Raw genomic sequence first — 19,582 nt, 5'->3', positions numbered from 1 at the left:
TGCATGAAACAACTGAAGATCCTGCAAGCCATAACTAAACTACCCCACATGCTGCAGCAAAAATTCAAGAGCCTGTATGCTGCAACTAAGACCAGGAACAGCCAAATAAATAAATTTTTTTTAAAGATGCAGTCACACAAAGCATTCTAAGTTGGGTGAAATTTTGGAGTCTTGTACCCCATATGGAAATTATAATTATGCAGATACGTTGTTGGAAAAAGAAAGGTGCCTATGGTACTGTGGAGAAGGGTGCAACAGGGCTGGAGTCTCTCAGTGTGTGAGATGACACATTCATTCACAGCCATTCTAGCACCTCTGAACGCTGGGCACCTGGCTGGTGGCCAGTGACGTTGACGCACATCAGACATGGACTGTCCTCGCACCTTCTAAGCCAGCAGAAGGGAACCCCTGTGTAGGCTGCAAACTACAAACCCATAGGCTGGACGAAAGAAATGGGAGGAGCACTGGTAAAGCGAGAAAGTCCTGACATTAAATCCCAGTCTGATCTTTTAAGCGTTCTTGAATTTATTTTTTGAAAGGAAAGCAGAATGTTAGCAGATTGGATTGTGTTGCTGTACACTGGGCTACTGGCCCAGCAGTGGCTGGGTGATGGGAGAGAGTTGTGAAATTCAGAGTCATTCTTCTTCCTGAGTTTGCAGTCTGGTTCTGTCAGGTGGAGGAGTTTCCCAGGGAAGGATCCGCTGTGAAGTCAAAGTCAAGAGGAAGAACGAGATTACAGGAGTGGCTCTCTGGGCTGGCTCAAGAGCTCATCCTCATAGTCCACGGTAGGACATTAGTGTGTGTAAAGTGAAAGTGTTAGTCACTCAGTCGTGTCTGACTCCATGTGACCCCATGGACTGTAGCCTGCCAGGTTCCTCTGTCCATGGGATTCTCCAGACAAGCATACTGGAGTGGGTTGCCATGCCCTTCTGTAGGGGATCTTTCTGACCCAGGGACTGAACCCATGTCTCCTGCATTGCAAGCAGATTCTTTACCATCTGAGCCATCAGGGAAGCAACCAAGGCTAACTTTAGGATCCCTATAAAAAGTAAGAGAAAAACCCATTGCACTCTATAAAGTTTCTCACTTTCCCTTAAGCCACACTATATACAGTGCTTCATTCACTGAATTTTTCACTGAAGGTCGCTTTATTTCATATGGAGTCTTATACTTTGAATAATTTTCTGAGTGTAGAATGTGGACTTGGGGCAAATGCTTTTAAGTTTGACTTATTTGAAAAAGAACCGAAGTAATTAATGATTGAAGGATAGTTGATATACAATAATATTACATAAATTACAAGTGTACAGTAGAGTGATTCACAATTTTTAAAGGTTATACTCCATTTATAGTTATTACAAAATATTGACTTTATTTTCTCTGTTATACAGTATATCCTTGTTGCTTATTTTATAACTGATATTTTGTTGTTGTTCAGTTGCTAAGTCGTGTCCGACTGTTTGCAACCCATGGACTGCAGCATACCCGGTTCCTCTGTCCTCCCCTATCTCCCAGAGTGTACTCAAATTCACGTCCATTGAGTCGGTGATCCTGTCTAACCATCTCATTCTCTGCTGCCCCCTTCTCCTTTTGCCTTCAATCTTTACCAGCATCAGGGTCTTTTCCAATGAGTTGGTTCAAGTGGCCAAACTACTGGAGCTTCAGCTTCAGAGACAGTCATTCCAATGAATATTCAATGTTGATTTCCTTTAGGATTAATTTCCATTAATTTAGATTCTCAGTCTTTCATCAGGAACCTTTATGTTATTTGATGGAAAACTGTATTAACCATTATTCATAAAAGCTTACTGAACATATGTAACTTCTTTTCAAAAACAGAGGAAGCCATAAATGTCTCAAATAATTCAAATAAATTTTGGAGTTCACTTATTTTGCTTATTTGTTGCAAAAATGTTTGCAGTAGGAATTTGTGATCTTGATTACTAAAGTTCTGACCAAACAAATTACCTCAGTTTATTGAGGGTGCAGATGTGAGCTTAGTAATTTTCACCTTAGCTAACACATTTCCTTGCCTTTCCTTACGCTCCAATGATTTATTTAATCAAAAGTTAAGGAAACATTGTTTACCTCTTTATTTCAAAGAAGCACACTAGCCTTTAGAGGTCTCTGCATTCTTTCAGTGCACTGATCAACTGGTGCAGCTCGGATAAAGTCACACCTGAAATGCTGGAACTCTCCCTACGCTGATGACATGGTTGTTTTTACGTAAGAAGTCCTTCCCCCTAGCCCAGTAAATTCAAGGACCGGCTCAAATACTGGTCCAGCCTCATTTAACACCACGTCACCTGTAGAAAAAGGTAATCATTCCTTCCTCTGTGGTTCTCTGTACTCCTCCAACACTTGGTGTTTCCAATGTAATTAGATGAAGGAAATCTTTTTTTTTTTCTTCCTCTTTACTTTTTTTGAATTTTATTTTTTTGCTTTAAAGTTTTCATTTTGAATTGGTATATAGCTGATTAGCAATGTTGTGGTATTTACAGGTGAATAAGGAAGGGACTCAGCCGTACATATACATGTATCCATTCTCCCCAAGCCTGCATCCCAGCAAGACTGGCACATACCATTGAGTAGAGTTCCATGTGCTATATAGTAGGTCCTTATAGATGAAGGAAAAACTGCTTAAAAGCTTACTACATGCTGTCCATCAGAGGCTTTCTTTTTTTTGCCTCAAGGAGTTAATATCATGGGGGTCAGAACATACTGCCCTAAAATATGGCATGTGAGTTCAGTCGTGTCCGACTCTTTGTGACCCTGTGGACTGTAGCCCGCCAGGCTCCTCTGTCCATGGGAGTCCCCAGGCAGGAATACTGGAGTGGGCTGCCATTCCCTTCTCCAGGGGACCTTCACCCCTCGGATGGGTTCTTGACCTCTGAGCCACCAGGGAAGCCCTGGGATCTTCTTTTGCTACTAGCTCTTTTGTCCCTGGCACTTCTGTAGCTAGATATCTGCCAAATATCTCATTCTCATTTGAAAGCTTCATGATTATTAAATATAATGTTTAAGTACTTCTGTGGATTTTCTTGCTGCTGAAATCTTTGCACTAAATCTTCTTTGACCTCCAGAATACCATGTATAAGAGTTTTAATCATTATACAGGAATATACAGTCAAAAGGCAAAGTAAAAAATGGTGAAATTATCACACACAAAGCACCCCAGAGGTAAAGGTTGGTTTGTGTCTTAACAGGCTGTAGTTATAAATTGGCATTTGTGTTTCAGTGGGAACTTCACGGAAGGGTACACTAGGTTTTGTAACCTCCTGGGAAGATGAGTGCAGTGTTTGACTATGCATTTCTGGGTCCAGGAATTGTAGCAGGAAAGATTTCTTGGCATGTATGTAAGCGGGCTGCTGAAAAATTGTATGGAAAGCGGGTGTTGCATGTGAAGGGAACATTAAGCATTAAACATTAACAGAAATTAAACAACTTTGTCTGGAAACAGGGTTTAGGGAAAGGGAAAAAAGTGAGTCTCAAAGTGGGCCTGAAAAGGAAGGCAGAAGCCAGATTATGAAGGTCCTTTTAAGCTGTGTTACCTGACAGAAGGACACACCAGCATCTAAGAAGCAGTCCAGAGAAAAAAGATAATTAGGGAAAGGTGATCTGACCAGATATTTGTTATTAAGGAAATAAAATTTATTTTGTTTACCTATAATGGCATTAGTTTTTTTTTTTTTTTTTAAAGATAACCTCAAAGAGGCGTACTGAAATATTTACAAGTGAAATGATGTTTGGGATTGTTTCCAAAAAAAAAAAAAAACTCAGGGTAGAGGATAGTTGGAATAGCTTTCCCATGATGATCATGGTAACTGATGAGGTTTGCTATACTGTTCTCTCTGCTTTAAATACAAAATTTGAAAAAATTTCTATTATAAGGTGTTCTTGTTTTTAAGCGAAAATGAGCAATGGGCTTTTGGCCAATAGAAGCCATTCGAGGGCTTTACAGGAGCCAATAAAGCAGGAAATGGACTGGGAACAAAACCAGAGAGGGAGGGTGTGCTGCATGAAGTACTGGTTTACCCCTTTCCCAGTGACTGTCTGTGGGGCTCCAGTTTTCCCTTCTGCAAGATTATTCATGTCTTCTTAGTAGCCTGTTCCTGATTGCCCACTTCCTCTTAATAGCAATACTTTCACTGTGTATCCAGCAGTCCAAAGTACTCGTAGTGCTCCATATACCTAGTACCCAACTCGGCTTTCTTTTTATTCTTTATTTTTATTTTTTAGCTGTGCCACACAGCATGCGGAATCTCATTTCCCCAACTAGGGATAGAACCTGTGCCCGCTGCAGTGGAAGTGCGGAGTCTTAACCACTGAACCACCAGAGAAGTCCCAGCTTTTTTTTGTTTGTTTGTTATTAAAAACATTTTTTAAATGTATCTTTCTGGTAGATAAATTGAATCCATTAGAAATTTGTTGTGCAAAAAAAAAAAAGAAAGAAATTTGTTGTGGCTATTGATGTGTTTGGACTCATTCATGCTTTCTATAAGGAAAGGTGTTTGTGAGCTGAACTAAGCTCACAAGAGTTTAAGAGATAAGAGTTAGGTAAGATAGATTCAGGATTAAAGTGGATGGGACGTGGGCTGACTGTCTGGGGAGCAGAAGAAGGAATCTGAAGCTGAGAGGTTTGCTAAGGTTTTATTTCAGTTCAGTTCAGTCGCTCAGTTGTGTCCGACTCTTAGTTACCCCATGAATCGCAGCACGCCAGGCCTCCCTGTCCATCACCAACTCCTGGAATTCACCCAGACTCACGTCCATCAAGTCAGTGATGCCATCCAGCCATCTCATCCTCTGTCGTCCCCTTCTCCCCCTGCCCCCAATCCCTCCCAGCATCAGAGTCTTTTCCAATGAGTCAACTCTTCGCATGAGGTGGCCAAAGTACTGGAGTTTCAGCTTTAGCATCATTCCCTCCAAAGAACACCCGGGGCTGATCTCCTTTAGAATGGACTGGTTGGATCTCCTTGCAGTCCAAGGGACTCTCAAGAGTCTTCTCCAACACCACGGTTCAAAAGCATCAATTCTTCGAGATCAGCTTTCTTCACAGTCCAACTCTCACATCCATACATGACCACTGGAAGAGCCAGAGCCTTAACTAGACGAACCTTTGTTGGCAAAGTAATGTCTTTGCTTTTCAATATGCTATCTAGGTTGGTCATAACTTTTCTTCCAAGGAGTAAGTGTCTTTTAATTTCATGGCCACAGTCACCATCTGCAGTGATTTTGGAACCCCCCAAAATAAAATCTGACGCTGTTTCCACTGTTTCCCCATCTATTTCCCATGAAGTGCTGGGACCAGATGCCATGATCTTTGTTTTCTGAATGTTGAGCTTTAAGCCAACTTTTTCACTCTCCACTTTCACTTTCATCACTAAAAGAGGCTTTTTAGTTCCTCTTCACTTTGCCATAAGGGTGGTGTCATCTGCGTGTCTGAGGTTATTGATATTTCTCCCGGCAATCTTGATTCCAGCTTGTGATTCTTCCAGCCCGTGCTTCTTCCAGCCCAGCGTTTCTCATGATGTACTCTGCATATAAGTTAAATAAGCAGGGTGACAATATATAGCCTTGGCGTACTTCTTTTCCTGTTTGGAACCAGTCCACTTCAGTATTCTTGCCATGAACAGTATGAAAGGTTTTATTTACCCTGTAAATAACCCTCCTGCATGCGTGCTCAGTCATGTCTGACTCTTTGTGACCCCATGGACTGTAGCCCGCCAGGCTCCTCCGTCCATGAGAATTCCCAGGCAAGAATACTGGAGTGGATTGCCATTTCCTTTTCCAGGGGAACCTTCCCAACCCAGAGATCAAACCCAGGGATCAGACCCAAGTCCCCTGCTTTGCAGGTGGATTATTTACCTCTAAGCCACAGGGAAGGCCCTCTCACCCACAAATGAAATTCACTCATGTCCTTTAAAGACACCCCTCATCAGCCCATCATCCCTTTTGACATTCTTAAAATGTGCCTTACTTTAGAGTATAGAAACATATTAACTGGAATGTCATTTTTGCTCTTGTTCAGTATAAGCCTTGGAAACGGGCTCCCAGTCTTCTAATATCTTTATTACTGCACATTATGCTACAGGAGATGTTAGAAGAAAAAAAGACAAAACCAAAAAACCTTCAAAGTCAGAATATGAAAAACTTCTAGACTGTTACTTTGTTTCAATTTTTAAAAAATATTTTAGGGCTTCCCTCATAGCTCAATTGGTAAAGAATCTGCCTACAATGTGGGAGATCCTGGTTTGATTCCTGGGTTGGGAAGATCTGCTGGAAAAGGGATAGGCTACCCACCCCAGTATTCTTGGGCTTCCGTGGTAAAGAATCAGCTGGTTCAGCTGGTAAAGAATCTGCCTGCAATGGGGGAGACCTAGGTTCAATCCCTGGTTTGAGAAGATCCCCTGGAGACGAAAAAGGCTACCCACTCCAGTATTCTGGCCTGGAGAATTCCATGGACTGTATAGTCCATGGGATCACAAAAATTTGGACATGACTGAGTGACTTTCACTTTCACTTTGATAGCATGTTTTTAAAAGACAGTTTCGAATGAGTAATCTTTATGTAGACTCATCAACGAAAATTGCATTTAATGGAAATAAGATTAAATATGGAATTACATCTTTTAGTTTCCGGATGCTAATTGAGCATTGAGTTTATAGCGTTTCCTGACTACTTTTTAGCATGAGGTTCGGGTTCAGAGAATGCTTTTAATCATCCTGTGTTTTTTCTAAACCTGCTTCACTCTGTAGAAAACAGTGACCATAGTTCATTCCCAAGGATAGACCAGTGCTAAACTGAATAGAATGATTTTCTATTTGTTACTGATCTGTGGAGCTTGGCATTTAAAAAAGACTTCTACATTAAAAAAAAATTGTGTTCAGTTTTCATCTGTGTACCCTAGACATTTAAAGTTTGTAAGATATATATATGTCTTCCCTCATCTCCCATTTTATGTTCATTATTTGAATTTTCTTTTCACTTTTACTTCTATCTGATACACAGTTTGGGGCTTACTAAACTTCAAATGTATTTCAGACTCTTCTCTAATTTGTAAAATTTGTTTTTATTGCTCATTCGTCTTTTTAAGTGGCTTCTGGGTAGAAGGGGGAGGGTAGGAGTTACTTAATCAAAAATCTCTTGAGGACAGGAGCCAGCCTTCTGCTACCTTCCTGAGCACTTAGAGCCGAATTCCACACACAACAGAAAGCCAGAAATAATTCTCTGTTCTGATTGGCCAACCATTCATCTGCCTCATCTAAGCTTTCAGCAGTGGGGACAACATTGACTACATATCTAACCCTCAAGTATTGCTTATCTTGAGATTGGTCATCGTTTCATTAAATAATTTTTTTGATATCTGTAGTTTCTCTTTTCCTTATTTAAGATAAAATATAATTTCTGCATCAAAACTCAAACTGAGTTCTGAATCCTTATTGGCTATGTGACAGCTTCAACTTTTCTGTTCCCACATAATATTTTTGTTTTTAATCTTCCTGTGTTTACAATATCGCATTTTTAACCTTTTCTTCTTAAAAGCCTCATGTGGGTTAAACCTTTCTTTAAAGAGTGTACTGGGGTGATCAGTTTTTTAAAAGTTCATTATGACCAAGAGAACTAGAATATTTGACACATATATACATTATTTGAATCTATTAGAAATGGAAAAGAACTCAAAGGCAAAAATCTACTCTCGAGTATGTAGGGGAGCATCTTCAGTGGGATTCCTTTTTAGTTTCAAGACGTTTTATTTGTACAGGTTTCTAGAAGCTGTTTACTGTGATCGAGTTTCAGCAAGTTGGAACATAGGTGTTCTTGATATTCATTTGACTTGATGGGGTACTGATTTTTTTCCCACATAATGAGTGTTCATTTAAAAATTTAAAATAGAATATTGCTTCATAAGCTTGGTGATCTTACTTTAAACATCCCTCTTATTTTAGTTTTATTCATAGCACTTGAAATTTTTTTATTGTTGTTGTAGTACAACATTAGCAGAATTTAAACTCTGTGAAAGAAGTGACTTTTAAAAAACTGTTGTGTCCCTACAACAGCCCCTAATACAGAGTATGTACTCACTAAATATTGTTGAATCAACAATTATCTTTGCTCTTAGGCAGTAAAATAAAAATATGCTGCTTACTTATTTTTTCAACACAAAAAGGTAAAAAGGGAAGTAAATGTTCCATATAATATCACCTTTCTAGTAACTAGTTTATTTATGCATAGCAGTTTTCCCCCACAGTAAAAAATTGTGCTATATATACCATTTTGTAACTTTCTTCACCTAACATTGTATTAGTATGATGATATTTTATTGTATGGGCTTCCCTCGAGGCTCAGTGGTAAAGAACCCACCTGCCAGTGCAGGAGATGTGGTTCGATCCCTGGTTTGGGAAGATCCCCTGGAGGAGGAAATGGCCCCATACTCCAGTATTCTTGCCTGGGAGACCCCATGGACAGAGGAGCCTGGTGGGCTACAGTCCATGGGGTTGCAAAGAATCAGATATGACTTAGCGACTGAACAGCAACAATTTTATTGTACAAGTAGTATTTATAATATAACTAGAATCCCAGGGACGGTGGAGCCTGGTGGGCTGCCATCTATGGGATCGCACAGAGTCAGACACGACTGAAGCGACTTAGCACCAGCAGCAGTCCCATCTTGATAGATAATGTGATTTGAGTTGTATAGGTTCAGAATCACTGATCTGCAATTTAAAAATCTAAACTTCTAAAAATAAAAAGGCGCTTTGGTTCCTCCTTCCCTCCTCCTCTTGATAACCCAAGTCAGTGTCAATATATCCCTATGTCTCATTCAGATATATTACTGTTTGAATAGAGCCATATGACCTAATATGTGCTGTATATATGTGCTAAATCACTTAGTCGTGTCTGACTCTCTGCAGCCCCATGGACTATAGCCCACCAGGCTCCTCTGTCCATGGGATTCTCCAGGCAAGAATACTGGAGTGGGTTGTCATTTCCTTCTTCAGTGGCTCTTCTTGACCCAGGGGTCGAACCTGGGTCTCTTGCATTGCAGGTAGATTCTTTATGTCTGAGTCACCGGAGAAGCTCACAACAAAGCCAAACTCCACCAAATAACAGGAAAAAGATTTTCAACAGTGCTTAAATACACAGGCTTCCTAAAACATTTGTGTTGCACAAAATTTACCAATATTCACCCAGAGGGCTTGGAGATTTGCTAAATGACTGGCTGGTTTTCTTTTGTGAGAGAATGAATGACATCCATTATATGGGAATTTATAAAGCAGTCTTCACCCTTCTTGGGAATAAACCCTGCAGAAGATATCACACTTTAGTACAGTGACGTCTGTTTTGAAAGTTGAACACTAAGTAAAGACTAATTTAATTGTGAGTTTACTTCAAGTTAGGATTGTAACATCCAAAAAATAATTACTGGTTGACCAGGCTTTCTCTACAGCAGCGATACTGCAGACTTGTCCAAAATGCAAAATTCTACACATATACTGAAAAAAAAATTTTATCTGGCTGTGCCAGGTTTTAATTGCAGCATTTAAACTTTCAGTTGCAACATGTGGGATCTAGTTCCCTGACCAGGAATCGAACCTGGATCCCCTGCATTGGGAGCGCAGAGTCTTAGCCACTCGACCACCAGGGAAGTCCCTAAACATATGCTTTTTATTGCAGTTAATTGAGGCTGAGTGAAGACATGAAACAAAGATTTCAGTGGACAAATATTTCTGTGAAAATAACAGCAACAGCTATACATGGTTTCCAATACTTTTAGCTATTGGTATAAAATGACACATTGGTAATGAAAATATTTTTAAATGTGGACTATACACAGATGTAGGAAGGAAAAAATCTCATACTCCTACCACTTGGACAACCGTTCCTAATGTTTTAGTGTACTTGTGCTCTGACTTTTCTGTAGATGCATTTTTTGCATACTTGAAATTATACAAAACAAAATACCTTTTTAAAGAACAGAAGCACATTTTCCCTGTTAACTCTGTCAACACTCTTATAGTTAAAATCACCATTAGCATTTTCCTGATTATTTGTTGTTGTTCAGTTGCTAAGTTGTGTCCCACTCTTTGCAACCCCTTGAAGCACTCCAGGCTTCCTTCCTTCACTGTCTCCTGGAGTTTTCTCAAATTCATGTCCATTGAGTCAGTGATGCTGTCTAACCAACAATGATTAATATGGAAAATTAGAAAATACAATCAAAATAAAAAAGTTAAAATTACCCATAAATTCATTAAGCAGTATTAATATATGGTATATTTCCTTCAGAGTTTTAAAAATATGTATGTAACATACATCTTTACATTGCTGAAATCATATTGTATTTTCTTCATCATTAAAATCTTAAACATAATATTTATAAACTGAGAATACAGTTGCATCTATTAATAGATATATAGGTAAATACTTTTGTCACAGAAAATTTGGAGAAAGTAGGCAAGAAACAGAGGAAAAGAAAATAATTGGTAAATCCCACAACCAACATTAACACCTTACCTTCTTTAGGGTGTATTTATTAACTTGTTTTTTTTAAAATGTCATGCATTTAAATTTTTATGAAAATAAAAATATGTTGCTGTTTTTTAAACAGAAAGTATAATGTATTTCAGTCATGTCTGACTTTGCAACCCCATGGACTGAGGATCAGTTTTTCCAGGCAAGAATACTGAAGTGGGTTACCATTACCTTCTCCAGGGGATCTTCCCGACCCAGGGATTGAACCCAGTCTCCCACACTGCAGACAAACTCTTTACTGTCTGAGCCACCAGGGAAGCCCTAATGTATTTCTTGGATCCTTCAAAATGTCTGCTGTAGACATTTAGATTGCTTTAATGTTTAACCAAATATATTTTTGGATAATGTTTTTTTCTGTATTTAAAACTGTTCCAAAATAAATTCTCAGTAGTAGTTAATATGTCAAGAAGTGTAAGCATTTTTAAAACTCATGTGCTTAAAAAGAGAGAGATTTTCATAAAAATTGTACAGTTTATGATCCTTATTGTATTTTTTATGCTTCTTTTTGATTATAGCTTAAATTAAATTTTAATAGGCTTTGTTTCAAGGTAACTTTCCAGTGTTCTTATCCATGGGTTACAATAGAGTAAAAGCTTGTGTATTTAATCTGTCAGTGAAACATTCTGTAGGAAGTTTCTGTTATTAGTAATTGGGAGACATTTAGTCACAGGAATTCTTTTCTTAGGATTTGTCAGAGGAGGTGTAGAAAATAAGGAAATGAACTCTGGCTATGAGATGGAGCCGCAGAATTTTATATTCTACTTCTATTTCCTTTCCTGACCATTCTTCACTCACTGCATGGATAAACCAGCAGAAATCATTCTCTGTTTCTCTTGTCTTTTTCCAAGTTCTTCTAGTGGCTTTTGAGGGTGTACTTCAGGGATTGGGTTCATCAAATCACCTGCCCTTACTGCAAAGATTGTGGAAACGAAAAGCCGATTTAATATGCAAAGAAAGAAAGATGAAAGCCAAGGCCCTACGTGAAAACCTTGATTAAACAGATCATCATAATTAAAGGATTTTACATGTTACTTGTAGTGAATCTATCTATAATGAATAATATAGCCAGATATAGATATAATATAGATCATATAAATACATGCTAAATGACATATTTTTGTTTATTTACATATGATAACTAACCATTTGTGCTAAATAGAATATCTGATTGTTTCATATGCTGACTTAATTGTGGTTGTATTTACTACTGCTCGGGGCTTCCTAGGTGGCTCGGGCTTCCCTTGTGGCTTAGTTGGTAAAGAATCCGCCTGCAATGTGGGAGACCTGGGTTTGATCCCTGGGTTGGGAAGATCCCCTGGAAAAGGGAAAGGCTACCCACTCCAGTATTCTGGCCTGGAGAATCCCATGGACTGTACAGTCCATGGGGTCTCAAAGAGTCAGACACGACTGAGTGACTTTCACTCACTCGCTCCCAGGTGGCTCAGATGGTAAAGAATCTGCCTGCAATGCAGAAGACCCAGGTTCAATCCCTGGGTTGGGAAGATCCCCTGGAGAAGAGCATGGCAACACCCTCCAGTATTGTTGCCTGGAGAATTCCATGGACAAAGGAGCCTGGCAGGCTACAGTCGGTGGGGTTGCAAAGAGTCAAACACAACTGATTGACTAACACTTTCACTTATCTTTCTTTACAATTGCTCAGATAGAAATGTTTCAGTAAAGGTAGTCCCCATACTTTCAAAGTTATGTTTCTGTTTAACAGTGTCAGCTCCCCCTTCACTCCCCATCCCTACCACACTTTTTTCTGTCCAAATCCTTGGAGCTCTCCTGGTTTTGCTGAGAAGGACTGATGCTCACTCACCTCCAGTGCCCCTCTGCACTCCCCAAGCTGTAAGTGCCCTTTTATGGGACATACTCTGGGCCCCTAGAAGCCATTTGAGTCAGCTCTGATACCTATACTTTTCTATATTGTTTTTGTCTTTTCAGGGTTCCTTGTAAAAACTCTGACTCATTTTCTTGTATCTTTCTTTCCAAACTCTTTTCTCTCTTTATCTAATTACCTCCTGGAGGGACAGCTTGGGTATCTTAGAACAAAATTTCTCGTGTTATGGTATTTCTAAAAGAAATACAAAATAGAACTGTGTATTCTGTTCCGGACTTTTGTTTAAGGGAAACGGGCAGTTGGCTAAGGGTTAAGGGTTACTACAAAACCAATGGTATGTAGATACTCACTCAGATATGGTCTTTATCATCCCAACAGCCACCTACGCTTTGTGGTAGAGGGTTCAAGCTCCATACAGTGAACATTTAGTAGAACAGGCAAGAGAAGACACATTTGTTGATGAGACTTCGCAACTTTCCAACTTTTACCTCTGAACAGCCTCGTTTTCCTTAGCAGACCATGTCTGTTGGCAGTTATTCTGAATATCCAACTATTTACTAATATTTCATAAAATAATATTTAAATGCTGTGATGTATAAACCAAATTTCTTTTTATTTTCTTCAAGTGAGTTTTTTTAATATGCAAACTTTCTGGTGAAAATTAAAGAAATAAACAGTTTGTGCCGTCTCTTCTTTTCCTTAATTTATTAGGATAAGTAAAAATTCAGTAGATAAATATTTTAGAGATCTATTTCAAATCCCAATTCTAACATTCACTGGCTTTCCTCAAACTTGCTAAACGTGGCATTGTTAGACTCAGGATTTTCATCTTTTATGTTACTCTTGCCTTTTCTCCAAGGGTGCCATTCCTTGTGTTGGAGTTATTTGCAGAAACCAAAGCCAAGGTTGGAAACATTGGTCAAATAAGTGCTTTTGAGCAAGAAATAATTTACTGAAATACAACATAGTAGTTTAAGTTCTGGAAGCCAAGTGTAGTGACCTTAATGGCCCTGGAGAAAGTATTCCTTTTTATAGCCTCATACCATTTGAAAGCAGTGGCTTATTCGGCCAGTCATGCAAAAGAACCTTTTTGTGGTTGGCATAAGAGAATGAGAAATGGAGGCTTTATACAGGCTTCTCTTGGCTCTTCCACGCCTGCTTTCCTCTCCTACTTTTTCCTTTCCTTATATGACACTGTGCTCTGCCTTGAGGACACCGGATGGGCTACAGCACCGGACTTGAAGAGCTGTCTAGCCCTCCTGCTCTCCTTCCCCTCTGCCAAAGCCTGGAGAACACCACACCCCAACTGCAGCAAGCAGATGGGACCAACCTGCTGAGGGTGCAGACTCTAGAACCTCCCTTTTCCTTCATTTTTCAGTGTTTTAATTCTTGCTAACAGGAAGTGTTCCCCTTCGTCTCTGAGGCTGTTTTAAGCTATTTCTTGTTTTGTTGACACAGTGCACTAAGCAGAAATATAGTAACAAGGAACCCATTGTATTTTAAATGCATATTAAAATGTCTGATTCTAGACTTTAGACCTCTACAAGGAAATTGTGCTCAAGTGTACCCAGGTGCCCTTCCTACAGCAGCCCTGGGGATGAGTAAGCTTCCTGTTCTTAGGCATTTGCCTCTGTTTACAACTATAAAGTGTGCTAACCACAGCCCCAGGTTAAATGTTTGTTCTGAAGTCTCCCCTTTGCCTCCACCCTAGAGCAGGATTTTTTAACTCCTTCCTATAGATTCTTGCTTAAAGACGACTTCATTCAAATCTCCAAGTGCTAAGACTTTCTTCTAATGTATTCATAAACATCAAGCAAAGTTCCAAGATGTCAGTTTTTTAAAAACTCATTTAAATAGCCGATTAATTATTTTATGCAAACTTTTTGAAATTGTATAAATCAGACACCAAGTTTGGTCATGACATGGTAAAGGGAGAAATCAAAAGATATTTTAAAATAATCTGAAAGGCATGTAGTAAAGGAGCTTTATTAAAGGAAAGAGTTATGAAATTATTTTGAAGAAACTGTTCTTTTTTTCCTTCTCACAGTTTTCCTAGAGTAAGAGACTACGCTTCCAAATCTAGAAAGTTTGTTGTTGTTTATGTTGACGAAATATGCTGTTGACTTTGTGATCTCTTTATTTATTTAGAATGAGATCTCTAATATGGTTTAGAAAATGTATGTTTTAGAGAGTATAAGGTTAAGCTGTTAGACCCAGCTTCTGCTTTGCTCTCAGACCAGCCACTGTTAGAAGAAAATATAAGTTCCACTCTCTTTTGAAAATATTAAATGGAATGTGTTTTTTATGATTTTTAGAAACCTCTCACTTGAGTAGGTAATCTGTGCAGACTCCTACTACAGAGTAATAATTATTAAAACCTCCGGGAATCAGTTTCTAGGTGTGTAAATCTTTGGGGTATATACGGAAGCTAGAGATGAAGCAGCAGATAATTACCACTGTTGTTCAGTTAGGCTGTTAGCCTTAACCTTTCTGATACAGCCCCCAGGGTGTTTCTGCTAAGCTGGTGCTTTCCACTTTGTTTGACCATTAAACAAGGAGCAGGTGGTACCAGTTAGCGCGGAATAATTCTCTGACCAAACACCTCTTGGACAGGGTTGCTCGGAAATTAATAGAATCACAGTTCAGGGTGTTAAAGGTACAAATGTCTGTTTAAATTATCAGGAAGGTCTTTGCTTGCCTGCTGCAGTAGATGTAAGCATTTTACCACAAATACCAGACTTCAACCCTCTTTACTTATTCCCCAGGGTCCTGGGTTTATCATGCGGGCTGTAAATACATAAAGGGGTGGGAAGCAGAAGTTTCCTGCCTTGTTCTTTCTTCTAAACCCTGCAGACGCGCAGGCAAAGGAGGGAGAACCCACCTGGAAAGCCCACCCACCCTCACCCTCCAGAAATTGTCTGAACTCCTAGATGTATCAGGAATGGAGGCGGGGAAAGGGGCTTGGGGCAGACATCATCCAGTATTTGGGAAAAACATGTGTTCCCCCACTCTACCCCTTAACTCTGAGAACCTCTGCTTTAGATCCCCAAGAAACATAAAGGATTATTTAAAATATTCCCTAGCTTTGGACCTTGTTTTATAGCCCTCTTCTATCTTCAGGGTCTCATCTGTCTGTCTGATTACTTATCTAATCTGTCCATCTACTTGCTCATTCCCCTATTTATGCATTTGTTCATTCATTTTCCTTGTTACTACATGTTCTACAACGTACCAGGGATTGTTAAAATTGTCTTTCCCTGGGACTCCACCTCTAAGATTCCTCTCCTGGAATTGAATCTAATCTTTGGAGTTCTCCAGCCATCAATAAAAAGATGAACAAGAAATAGAAGACAAGATTGAAAACATCCTATGGAACACTTTGCACAGCAGATTTTAGTGAAGGTACTTTATTCTATCAAACTGAGTGACATCAGAAACAGTTACTGCTGGCTGAGTGCGGCACCGCCCTGTGGACAGACCCCAGATGATCACTTCTTGTGAAATACCCCGAGTCCAAATTTATTGTTTTCAAATTTGCACAGCTAATATTTGCTCTGTGTCAATAAATATTCATTTCAACAAGTATTAAACTACCTCGCCAGTTAAAGTGACCAATTTTTTTTAAATAGTGAGAAAGAAAACAGACCCTCACTTTTCCCCCTTGAGGTCCAACTCATAGTAAATTTTGATGAATTCTGTTAGAAAACCCATCTGTTTTTTGTCACTTCATCTTATTTACTTATCAGTTTATTTTTGGAGCACAGTTTACACAAATTTTGTTAAACAGTTTGCATTTTATTGGCGGGTTCTTGATCCTGTCTGTAGAAAACTTTAAAATGTATGTTATTTCAGTCACTGCTGAGGAAGTGCTCAGCTGGTAAATAACAACACTTTAAAGGGATAAGTGAGCCTGCAATATATAATAATAGAACATGGGTCAGTCTTTGGTTTCTAAGTCTTTAGAAACTATGTGTCTTGATGGGCTATAGCTTTTTTTTTTTTTTTTTAAGAGTACAGCTTAATTGAGTTATGACTTTCATCCTATAAAATGTATGTGTTTTAAGCATATAGTTGAATGATTTTTAGTAAATTTACAGAATTGTGCAGCCACCATCATGATCTAATTTTAGAACATTTCCGTCACCCCAAAAAGAAAATGGCAGCCTATTTGTAGTCTCTCTCCATTCCTACCAGCAACCACCACTGATAGGCTGAGTCTTCCTCTTATAACAACTAGTTATAGAACTAAAGTTGTCTAGTCTATCTTAGTGTGGGATAGCAAATTAGTACCAGAAATCAAAATGTTTATTCTCTACCCAAGCATCACTCTCCCCGAGTTCAGAATTACAGTCATTACAGTAGCTGCTTATTTAATTCTTGTCTTTTAAATTAAGTTTTTTTTCCCAGTCCATTCTCAGAATAGTGTCACAAAGCTACCTTCCAGGCCTTCCCATTCCCCTGATTTAAATCTGTCACTCTTATACAGATGTGGGACCTGTAAGGGTCTGGCAAAGATGCCTTTCCATGTAACTTTTGTTGGGAAAGTATTTCACAAATATATATGATCATTTTTTTATTAATTAAACAGTGAGTCTTCTTTTCAGTTTTCAAGAACTTGTTAGTAAAAATATTTAGCAAATTTTATGGGCATTTCTGAAATAGAATGCCATGATTCACAAGGCACCCTTGTTTCTGTAATCATACTAACTAACGCCTATCCATTTTAGGCAGGAGGATTTTTACAAGTAAATTAAGCTCTAAGAATGTTAGTAAGGAAAAGCTAAGATGTCTTGGTCTCTGAAAAAACTTTTATAGGCGTGAAATTTCTTAGCTAAACTGGGATCCTGTTAACATAGCAACATATCTATATTATAAATTTATTATAGTGGTGTGTTTGTTACAGTACTTATAATTAAAAGGGAAATATGGGTAACAGGGAAATACTTCATAGGCTCCTCCCCTCTCCCCTCAAGAGAGGTGATTTATATATTAAATTTTTTTTCTAAGTTTATATTAATTTCTTCAAAATTATAAAGATTTAAAAATGCCTATATTTTCTGGAGACTTTCCTATGTGTTTATGCATCTCTCCTTTTTTTTTTAAAAAAGCTTGTAACTGATTGTCTCGATCTTTTTCACTGACTATATTGTTGACCTCTGTGACCGAACAGGGGCTCCTGAGATCGAATTCCTGGTTCAGATCTGAGCTCTGCCACTTCCTACCTGTCTGATCTTGAGCACTTCACATGATCTCAACTTCTTTTCTTTAAAATATTTCCTGGGATTTCCCTGGTGGTCCCGTGGTTGAGAAAACCACCTTGCAATGCAGGGTAGGTTCAGTAGGTTTGATCTCTGGTCGGGGAACTAAGATCCCACATGGCCTGGAGCAACTAAGCCCACATGCTGCCTGTGCACGCTGGAGCCCACGTACCACAACCCCTGAGCCTGCTTGCCATCACTAGAGAGTCCATGTGCCATGCTGAAAGATCCCGAGTCATGCAAGGAAGAACCGTGTGCACAACTAAGACCCAACACAGCTAATGAATAAATATTTAAAAATATTTCCTAATGTTGTTCTAAGGATTAATTATATAATACCCAAAGCACAGTACCCGACACACATTTGCGAACTATGATGTTGTGTCCATTTTATTCTACAGCTTGACTTTTTCATGGCTTTATGGTGACATTGGGGTTTTTTTTTTTCTTTTTTAGATTTTATTGATTGATTGGTTGATTTCCATGCCAGGTCTCGGTTGCTGCACAGGCTACTCTCGAACTGTTGTGTTCAGGCTTCTCACTGTGGTGGCTTCTCTTGTGGAGCACAGGCTCTAGGGTATGCAGGCTTCAGGAGTTGCCCGTGTGAGCTCAGGAGGTGCAGCTCCCAGGCTGCAGAGTACAAGGTTGGTAATTGTGGGGCAGGCCGTTAGTTGCTCTGTGGTATGTGGGGTCTTCCAGGATCAGGGATCGAACCTGTGTCTCCTATATCGGAAGGCAGCCTCTTTACGCTGAACCACCAGGGAAGCCCCTGGGTTTTCTTTTTTAAGGGCTGGTAGGTCGCTAAGAGTTGGAGACGACTGAGCGACTTCACTTTCACTTTTCACTTTCATGCATTGGAGAAGGAGATGGCAACCCACTCCGGTGTTCTTGCCTGGAGAATCTCAGGGACGGGGGAGCCTGGTGGGCTGCCGTCTACGGGGTTGCACAGAGTTGGACACGACTGAAGCGACTTAGCAGCAGCAACAAAGCTTTAGTAGTCTGTTAAGAAACTCATCAGCTCTTTTGTTTGCATTGATCATTCAACTCTGTTTCAAGACCTTGTTTTTCTTAAGCCTTTAAGCAACATCTAAATCTCTTTCATTCATAATTGTGATTTCTGGATGTTAGCAACACATTCTCTTTGGTCAGTGTTTAACCTCTATCTTCAACAGATTACATCTTTTTGAACATTGAAACCCACATATAGACTTCAATCAGATCAGATCAGATCAGATCAGTCGCTCAGTCAGGTCCAACTCTTTGCGACCCCATGAACCACAGCATGCCCAGCCTCCCTGTCCATCACCAACTCCTGGAGTTCACTGAGACTCACGTCCATTGAGTCAGTGATGCCATCCAGCCATCTCATCCTCTGTCGTCCCCTTCTCCTCTTGCCCCCCATCCCTCCCAGCATCAGTCTTTTCCAATGAGTCAACTCTTCGCATGAGGTGGCCAAAGTATTGGAGTTTCAGCTTTAGCATCATTCCTTCCAAAGAAATCCCAGGGCTGATCTCTTTCAGAATGGACTGGTTGGATCTCCTTGCAGTCCAAGGGACTCTCAAGAGTCTTCTCCAACACCACACTTCAAAAGCATCAATTCTTAGGCGCTCAGCCTTCTTCACAGTCCAACTTTCACATCCATACATGACCACAGGAAAAACCATAGCCTTGACTAGATGAACCTTTGTTGGCAAAGTAATGTCTCTGCTTTTGAATATGCTATCTAGGTTGGTCATAACTTTCCTTCCAAGGAGTAAGCATCTTTTAATTTCATGGCTGCAGTCACCGTCTGTAGTGATTTTGGAACCCAGAAAAATAAAATCTGACACTGTTTCCACTGTTTCCCCATCTATTTCCCATGAAGTGATGGGACCGGATGCCATGATCTTCGTTTTCTGAATGTTGAGCTTTAAGCCAACTTTTTCACTCTCCACTTTCACCTTCATCAAGAGGC

The 19,582-nt window shown here is 39.5% G+C and overlaps 1 protein-coding gene and 2 non-coding genes across 11 annotated transcripts in view; 2 read left to right on the top strand and 1 right to left on the bottom strand.

Annotated features, from left to right (window-relative positions):
• SGMS2 (sphingomyelin synthase 2) overlaps nt 1-19,582 on the top strand; it is a 98,512-nt gene that overhangs the window by 48,266 nt on the left and 30,664 nt on the right. Inside the window, exon 1 of one of the 9 annotated variants that reach the window (XM_027543883.1) lies at nt 18,186-18,272. The exons of the other annotated variants lie outside the window; for them this stretch is intronic. The gene's annotated coding sequence lies outside the window, so the exon portion shown is untranslated. Of the gene's footprint in view, nt 1-18,185; nt 18,273-19,582 lie in introns of those variants that run through there. 9 annotated transcript variants of the gene reach the window in all.
• TRNAG-CCC lies at nt 9,574-9,646 on the bottom strand. The gene has a single exon. It is a non-coding gene; the product is annotated as a tRNA-Gly (tRNA).
• Nucleotides 11,961-12,032, top strand: TRNAC-GCA. Its single transcript has one exon. It is a non-coding gene; the product is annotated as a tRNA-Cys (tRNA).

Source organism: Bos indicus x Bos taurus, chromosome 6 (genome assembly GCF_003369695.1).
Source record: "Bos indicus x Bos taurus breed Angus x Brahman F1 hybrid chromosome 6, Bos_hybrid_MaternalHap_v2.0, whole genome shotgun sequence".
NCBI classification, from domain to species: Eukaryota; Metazoa; Chordata; class Mammalia; order Artiodactyla; family Bovidae; genus Bos; species Bos indicus x Bos taurus.
Note: the sequence above shows the minus strand (reverse complement) of the source record. Positions and strands in the feature narration are given on the sequence as shown.